General features: G+C 47.1%; 1 non-coding gene across 1 annotated transcript; it reads right to left on the bottom strand.

Moving 5' to 3' along the window:
- Positions 1–6,220: 6,220 nt before the first annotated feature.
- Positions 6,221–6,294, bottom strand: Trnaa-agc (transfer RNA alanine (anticodon AGC)). Its single transcript has one exon. It is a non-coding gene; the product is annotated as a tRNA-Ala (tRNA).
- Between the last annotated feature and the right edge of the window lie 1,400 nt (positions 6,295–7,694).

Genomic DNA, 7,694 nt, shown 5'->3' on the forward strand with positions numbered 1-7,694 from the left:
CTGGGCGGTTCCTTCTTTGCTCCACGTGCTAACATGGGTGTGCCGGGGTCTAACCCAGCCCACAGCTCTCCCCTCCCCCTGCTCCTGCTCCCTGGGGGACCTCAGTTTCCACCCTGCAGGGTTGGACCTGAACCTGTTCCCTGCTCTGGGTTTTCTTCTGTCCTACTTGGCAATGGCCTCTCAGGCAACTGGACAATGCCAGCTCCTTCCTCAGCCTTCCTCGCAGGCTGTCCATCTTATCAGGCACCATCAGCACCTGCCAGGTGTGACATTCGGGCATCAGCAGATTTCCTCTTCTTTCTTGGAGTTGGAACCCGGTCCCGTCCATCATACCTTGCACGTATCTCGGGGCCCCTTGGCATTCTCTGGGGGCACTGCCCTCAATCCAGCTGCCTTGTTCTCTAGCCTGCTCGCTGGACTCCCGTCTCCAGCTTCCCCACTCCAAAGTCTGCTCCCCACTGTACGCAGAGTGATCTTCCTCAAAGACAAACTTGATCTTGTGTCCCTTTCGTAGCTCCCTGTCATTCTCACCCTGAGACCGGCCCTGGTGAAACCATCCTGATCTTCCCCAGCTCACCACTTGGTCCCTTCTTGTTAATTAACCTCTTCTGCCCGTCTCCTGACTCCCTAGCAAAGTAAGCTGCGTGAGACGCCCTGCCACTCCAGGCCTTCCTATGACACTTTCTTTCTGTCCCCAGCCCTCTTCCCCTCTGGTTTCCAGGCAAACTGCTGTCACTCTCAAGTCTCTGTGCAAACGCCACCTTCCCTTGGCTTCCCTGCAAGCCTCGAGTGCCTCTTCTCCCGTGGACCTACCAGAGTGTGCACAGGTACCATGAAAGTGAGTGCGTATGAAATCGTAATGACCTTCCTGTGCGTCGCGTCCCCATCTTCCACTGAAGTGGAGTGTTCTCAAAGGTGGGACTCAGGGAGGAACTGACTGTGGGTCTTTCTCCTCAGCCTAGGGTGTGTCCTGGAGGAGAAACTTCACAAACATATGCCAGGTTGCTTCGGTTTAGAAAAAGAAAGAATTAAAAAAAAAAAAAAAAGTTGGGCTGCAAGTTTGAGGGGTCACCTGGGTGAGGCCAGGGGGACCCACAGACAGGCTGTTGAGTCGAGGTCAAGCCAAGCCTGAGGTCCCTTGGGCAGTGTAACCCAACACTCCTCCACCCCATACACATCGGGATGTGAGAGCCCCGCAGACTCCAGGACTAGGCTTCCAGATGAGACTGGGAGTCATCTCTGCCTGAGGCTTTTGAGGCCGGACACACAAGGCTTCACACGCAGCCTTGCAACCGTGGGTAAGTCCCTTCACTTCCTCGAGCCTCCTCCCCTTTTGGAGTACGGCAGGGCTGCACGGAGTCAGTGGGGCGAGTTCCACGGGGTAGCTGGACTAGTGCTGGGGCCTAGGAGGTGCCCCCACATGGGGCCGTGCAGACTGAAGGCCTCTCTGGAAGGCCCCTCCTCCCGCCTGTCCTTTCCAGGAAGACCTGGCTGGACAGAGGGTAATGAACAGTAATGGTTAGTCCTCGTGCCAGGCACTGTGACTGGGCCCTGCATAGGTGACCCAGGCATCCTCTCCCTTTAGAGGAAACTCATGTCCTGAGAAGTCAGCTAATTGCCCACGGTCACCCAGCCAGCGGGTGAGCTGGGATCTGAAGCCAGACCTCGTTGTTAAACACTGCCTTGGTCTGCGTGGCCTTCCCAGAGGGCTTTGAGGACTGAACACTGCCCAGCTCTGCGTGCCAGCCAGGCTTCCCCGCCTCCCTTCTGCCCACCGCTGGATATGTTTAAACTAGCCGAGCAGGGTGAGGTGGGGAGGCCACGGAGAAGGTACGGAGATGTTTGTTTTCCTTGGGGGTTTATATCAACATTGGCCTTGACATTTCGCCTGTTATTATGTGTGGTTCTTTAGAGGGTGAAATAATATTTTCTTTTGCTGGAGAAAAGGACAAAGTTCAGACAGAGCTCTTGGCCCCAGATGGATTTTCCTCCTTCTCTGCTTTCCGTGGGCCATAGCTACCCGGAACTCCTCCGAGCTACTTCTCCAGGGCAGACGCCCTCCCTGGGCTGTGGCACGGACTCCAGCGGCAGAGACTCACCGGGCGGCAGCCGCCTGGCTCCTGCTGCAAACATCATCTACTCTCCGGAGATGGGTCTGTGGGCCCTGGATTCCTTCCACGAAGTCACACCTGGCTTCTCTCAACACACAGGACATGGCTGTGGCTTGCCATGTGCTGCAGGATCGCGGAGGGGTCTGGGTTTGCTCGCCTTCCTCGCATGCACGCGGGGCTGCGGTGGCACGCTCCCTGTGCCACGGTGTGCTCTGGATGCGTCAACACCCTGGACACACGCCTTGGGGAGCAGGTGCAGGCAGGCTGATGGCGAATGCCGGGTACCTTAGGTAAATTCATGGGCTCCAAATATAAACCGGGCGCCTGAAGACACTGACACCTGGAACCGTGCAGAAAGTCCACGAGTGCCAGAGACATCCTGGGCATCCCAGTTCTGTGCGGCATGCTGGCGGGCAAACGGGGGCAGGCGCTCTGCCACTCCTGGGGCCCTCTCAAGTGCCTGCTCCGCGTGCTGTGGATCACTTGATGTCAGTTACTGTATGGCCACCCCTGGCTTAGCTGTGGCTTCCAACAGCAGAAATTATCCCTGCAGTTCCTGCAAGTCAGAAGTCCCAAATAAAAGTGGGGTTGGTTCCCTCTAAGGCCAGGGGTGGGGTGGGAGGGACCTGTTGCATGTGTCTCGTAGGCTCCGCAGTCGCCAGCTGTTCTTGGGTTCCTTGGCTTCCAGCCGCATCACTCTTCTTGTTTCTGCCTGTTTTCACCTGGCTGTCTACCTGCGTCTCTGCGCCTGGATCTCCCTGGCTCTTTCTCTAATAAAGACAACTGACCTGGATTTAAGGCCCATCCTTATTCATTATGACCACATTTTAGTACAAATAATGACATCTGCAAAAAAGCTGTTTTTAAAGGAAGTCATGTTCTGAGATTATGGATGGATGTGAAATTTGGGGAGATTAGTCCACCCGCTCTGTACAGCCCCATTTCCTCTGACTTTGCTACTAAACTCTTTGCATAACCCTTGTGCAACCTAAAGGGATGTGCAGGTGAGCTTTCCATCACTGTGAAAAAATACCCAAGAAAATCAACTTAAAGGAGAAAGGTGCGTTTTGGCCCATAGCTTCTGAGGTTTCAGTTCATTGTTGGCCCAGTTGCTTTGGGCCCATGGGAGGCAGAACATCATCGCAGCAGGAGTATTTGAGGCAGAGGAGGCTGCTCACCTGAAGGCCAGTAAAGCAAAGAGAGACGGGAAGGGCCAGGGTTCTTATGTCCCCTTCCAGGGCATAACCCCAATGGCCTAGGTACCACCTCCTCAGCGTTCCACCATCTCCCAGTAGCACTACAGGCTGGTGACAAACCTTTAGCAGATGGGCCTTTGGTGACATTTAAGATACAAACGATAGCAGGGTGGGTATTATCTTTCCCATTTTAGAGTGGAGGTAGAAGATGCTGGGCGGGGGCAGGACTTTGGTTACCCAAGGACACACAGCCACTCTAAAGGGGTCCAGGATTCACACTCAGGTCTGCAGGAGTCCCCTGCTGCAGTGCCCTAAATGACAGACACCCCTGGGACTGGGGGTACATCCCATGCATCCTCTGTGTCCTCTAGGCCAGGGTTTCTTCTGACCTTTGGAACTGATTCTTTTCTTAAAGTTTCACTTTATTTGTAATCGACACATAGTTGCACATATTTATAGGGTACGATGTGGTGTTTGGATACATATACACAATGCATATCGATCCAATCAGGGCCACTAGCATCTCCATTACCCCCAACACCTACCATTTCTTTCTGATGGGAATATTCAAAACCCTTTGTTCTGACTACTTTGAAATAGATGCTCCATTGTTGTTCACTATGTCACCAGGCTGTGTCATAGGCCACCAGAACCAATTTCTTCTATTTAACTGTAACTTTGTACCCCTGGACCAATTCCCATCCGTGCCTCCCTTCTACCTTTCCCAGCCTCTGGTAGCTGTTACTCTACTCTCTATTTCTACGAGATATACTGTTTTAGATTTCACACGTGAGATCTTATCCTCCTGTGAGTCACTTGTCTTTCTGTGTCTGGCTCATTTCATTTAACATAATGTCCTCGAGGTTCATCCGTATCATCAAAAAATGGCAGGAATCATTCCTTTTTTGTGTGGCTGACAGGTATTCCAGTGGTGTCTCTGTGTGTGTGCACAGTGTGACGTATTTTCTGTATCCTTTCATCTGTCAATGGACACAGGTTGTATCCATGTCTTGGCTATTGTGAATAGTGCCACTTAAATATAGGAATGCAGACATCTCTTCAAAGAAAAAAATGCCTTTCATTTCTTTTGCGTATGTACTCTTGTTATGGTTTGGATATGAGGTGTCCCCCCCACAAAGCAGGAATATTCAGAGGTGAAATGATTAGATTATAAGAGCTGCACACGAATCAGTCCATCCTAGTTTGAATGGACTGACTGGGTGGCAGCTACAGGCAGGTGGAGCATGACTGGAGGGAGTGGGTCACGGGGAGTGTGTCCTGGGGGGTGCCTCTGCCCTGCGCCCCTTACTCCACCCACCCTTCCAGGGTGCTCCGCCTTACCTCAGGCCCAGAGCAGTGGAGCTGGCTGACCACGAGCTAATCTCTGCAACAGTGAGCCAAAATCAACTCTTCCTCTTCTAAGTGGTTCTTGTCGGGTATTTTGGTCATAGTGATGAAAACCTAATCCAGTAGTGGGATGGCTGGATCTTAGTTCTATTTTTAGTTTTTGGAGAAACCCCCATACGCTTTCCATAGAGGCTGTGCCAACTTACATTCCCACCAAGGTGTGTGAGGCCTCGCTCCTCCACACATCCTCACCAGGGCTGATTCTCCTGTCTTTTGGATAATGGCCATTCTGCCTGGAGTGAGGTGATCTCTCCTTGTGGTTTTGATTTGCATTTCCCTATCAGTGATGTTGAGCACTTGAAAATCCACCTGTGGGCCATTTGTACGTCTTCTCTGAGGAAGTGTTCAGGTCTTTTGCCTACTTTCTAATCATCTTTTTTTGTTGTTGAGGTGTGTGAGTTACTTACATATTCTGGGCATTAACCCAGATGTATAGATTGTAATCTTGCCTCCATTCCGTAGGTCGTCTCTTCACTCTGTGGATTGTTTCTTTTGCTGTAAAGAAGTGTAGTTTGATGTCATTCTATTTGTATGTTTTTTTTGGTAGGGAGGTACTGGGGATTGAACTCAGGGGCACTCAACCACTGAGCCACATCCCCAGCTTTATTTTGGATTTTATTTAGATACAGGGTCCCACTGAGTTGCCTATTGCCTCTCCATTGCTGAGGCTGGCTTTGAACTCAGGATCCTCCTGCCTCAGCCTCCTGAGCTGCGCCACCACGCCCAGCTCTATTCGTGTATTTTCGCTTTACTATTTATCGATATATTTGTGGCCTTGGGGATGGAACCCAGAGGCTTGCTTTTATTTCTAGAGCTTTCGAGGCCTATCTAAATTATCTTTGCCCAAATCAATGTCATTGTCTTTCCTATGTTTTCTTGTATTGGGTTCATAGTTGCAGGTCTTAGAGCATTTGAAGTTGACTTTTGTGTGGGATGAGGGATAGGGGTGTGATTTCCATACATTCCAGGTGGATTTCCAATTTTCCCAGGATCATTTGTTAAAAAGACTGTCTTTTCTCGTGGCACCCTTGTTAAAAATCAGATGGCTGTCGACCCGTGGCTTTACTGCTGAGCTCTCTCGTGTTCCATGGGTCTACGCGTCATTTTTATAAATACCACCACCATGCTGTTTCGGTTACCATGATTGTGTAGTATATTTTAAAATCATGATAAAACATGCCTCCAGTTTTGCTCTTTTTCTGTTCCAATGCAGGAATTTTTGTGACTCCGTATGAATTTGGGATTTTTTTTTTTTTTCCTATTCTGTGAGAAGGCCTTTAGTACTTTGATAGAGAGTGAGACTCAGTTATCACTCTGGGTGGTAGAGACATCTTAACAATAGTAACTCTTCTACTTCACGAACACCGGCTATCTTCCCATTTATTTGTGCCCTCCTGAATTTCTTTGGTCAATGTTTTATAGTTTTTAGTGTAGAGATCTTCCACCTCCTTGGAAATTTGTTCCTAGGCTTTTTTTTTTTGATAGCTTTTTTTTTTTTTTTTTTTTTTGCGGTGCTGGGGATTGAACCCAGGGCCTTGTGCTTGCTAGGCAAGCACTCTACCAACTGAGCTATATCCCCAGCCCTTTGATAGCTTTTATAAATAGCTAATTATAAATACTATAAATTATTTTTAAAAATATTTTTTAAATGTTGATAGACCTTTATTTTATTCATTTATTTATATGTGATGCTGAGAATCAAAACCAGTGCTTCACACATGCTAGGCAATTGCTCTACCGCTGAGCCACAACCTCAGCCCACTGTAAATTATTATAAATATAATAAATGGTTTTCTTCATTTTTTTTTTTCAGATAGCCCACTATTAGAGTGTAAAACACTACTGATTTTTGTATGTTGGTTTTGTATCCTGCAACTTAACTGAATTCATTTAATCTAAATTTTTTTTTTTTTGGGTGGTGTCTTAAAGATTTTCTACTTGGAAGATCATGACATCTGCATACAATTTGGATGCCTCTTATTTCTTTCTCTCCTGCTTGCTCTGGCTGGGACTTATAGTCTTATGTTGATAGAAGTAGTAGAAGTGATCATCCTTGTCTTGTTCCAGATCTTATGGGAAAAGTGTTCAACATTTTTCCCATTTGGTACAATGTTAGATGTGGGTTTGTCACATGTGGCCTTTATTATGTTGGGGTATGTACCTTTTATGCCTAATTTGTTGAGAGTTTTTATCATGAAGAGATGTTAAAATTTGTCAAATGCTTCTTCTGCATCTATCAAAATGATCACATGGTCTTTGTCCTTCATTTGTTCACGTAATGAAGTGCGTTTGTTGATTGACACGTGGAACCATCTTTGCATCCCTGGGATGAATCCCAGTTGACTATGGTGAATGATCTTTTAGATGTACTTTGAATTCAGTTAGTATTTTGATGAACATCATGCAACTAGGTTCTTCAGAGATATTGACCTGTAGTTTTCTTTTATGTTGTGTTCTTGTCTGGGTTTGGTATCGGTGTGATACTGTCCTCATTGAATGAGTTTGGAATAATTCCTTCCTCTTCAATGTTCAGGAATAGTCTGAGAAGAATTGATACTTGCTCTTTAAAAGTATAGAAATCAACAGTGAAGGTGTAGGTCCTAGGTTTTTCTTTAATGGGAGACTTTTTACTGTCCCATCTTGTTACTCTTTATTGGCATGTTCAGATTTCCTATTTCTTCATGATCTCATCTTCATAGGTTGTATATGTCCAGGAATTCATCCTTTTTTTTCTAGGTCTTCCATTTTGTCAGTATGTAATTGATCATAATAGTCTCTTATGAACCTTGTATTTCTGTGCTATCAATAGTAATATCTTCTTTTTCACCTCTGATTTTATTTATTTTTAAACTTTAATTAACACAATATTTGTACTTACTCATGGCACAGCCCTGCAGTTCTGTGCCCATATACAATGTGTAATGATCAAATCAGGGTGATTGACATTTCCACCTTCTCAAATGTCATCATTTCTCTGTAT

The sequence above is a fragment of the Sciurus carolinensis genome, chromosome 14, assembly GCF_902686445.1.
Source record: "Sciurus carolinensis chromosome 14, mSciCar1.2, whole genome shotgun sequence".
NCBI lineage: Eukaryota > Metazoa > Chordata > Mammalia > Rodentia > Sciuridae > Sciurus > Sciurus carolinensis.